Below are 936 nucleotides of genomic sequence, written 5' to 3' on the forward strand. Positions count from 1 at the left end.
AAAAAAACAAAAACTTTCCTTATTACCATGTTCTTAGAGTTACAGTAGTTGCTAAACTTGTCAACAAACTGAGGTTTTTATGTTTAATTTCAAAATATTTCACAAACTTTAATACAGTAGTAATTGTATGTTTAAAACATCTGTTAATTGTGAGAACATATATAAGGTCAAAAAAACCTCTCCCATCTAATGCTTAAACACAAAGGGAGTTTACTGGATGAATTTATCTTAAATTTAATCATAGGAAGCTTTGAGCAATGAACTTATAGGAAGGACAGGATGCAGCTGACATTTAGACCTGATGGGAACCAGAGGCTGGCAAGCCACAGAATTTCTCACTGTCTCCCACCTCTGCTTACTGTTAAGTGTGTGCTTCCTTGTGATCTATTTCTCTTGGAAATTCTTCTTGTAATCCTCAATCGTATATTGCTCCATATTACAGGTTTGCCATTATAGCTTCTTCACTCTGGAAAGAGAATGTCATTATATTCTTTGTCCCAAGTTCCCAGGTTCCAAGGATAGAACTCAGTGGCCAAACTGGCCAGGGTCTGAGGTCAGCTTGTAATGTGGCTTCTTCAGAGACACCATGTAGCTGGAGAAGAGAGTCATTGTGATAGACAAAAGTCACAACTAATCTCATACATACTCACTGCAATATCCCACTACCATGCTTTGTCTTTAACATCTCTAGATTACCCCCTTAGCTCTCTCTAGATAACATGATCAAACTAGTCTCTTTAAATTCACTTGTCTCCTCCCTCCTTCCTGGCCACTGAAGTTAATTGAATTTGTGACCCCCCCAAATAAGAAATGGCATGAGCTCTGAGAAAGGAAATTATTAGCTTAAATATTGATGGCAATGATGTTTTGAGAACTGTCTTTGGTTAGCAAAACAGACTGGTAATCTATTATGATTATGAATTCTTTTTCTCCTCC

The sequence above is a fragment of the Castor canadensis genome, chromosome 9, assembly GCF_047511655.1.
Source record: "Castor canadensis chromosome 9, mCasCan1.hap1v2, whole genome shotgun sequence".
In the NCBI taxonomy this organism is placed as follows: Eukaryota; Metazoa; Chordata; class Mammalia; order Rodentia; family Castoridae; genus Castor; species Castor canadensis.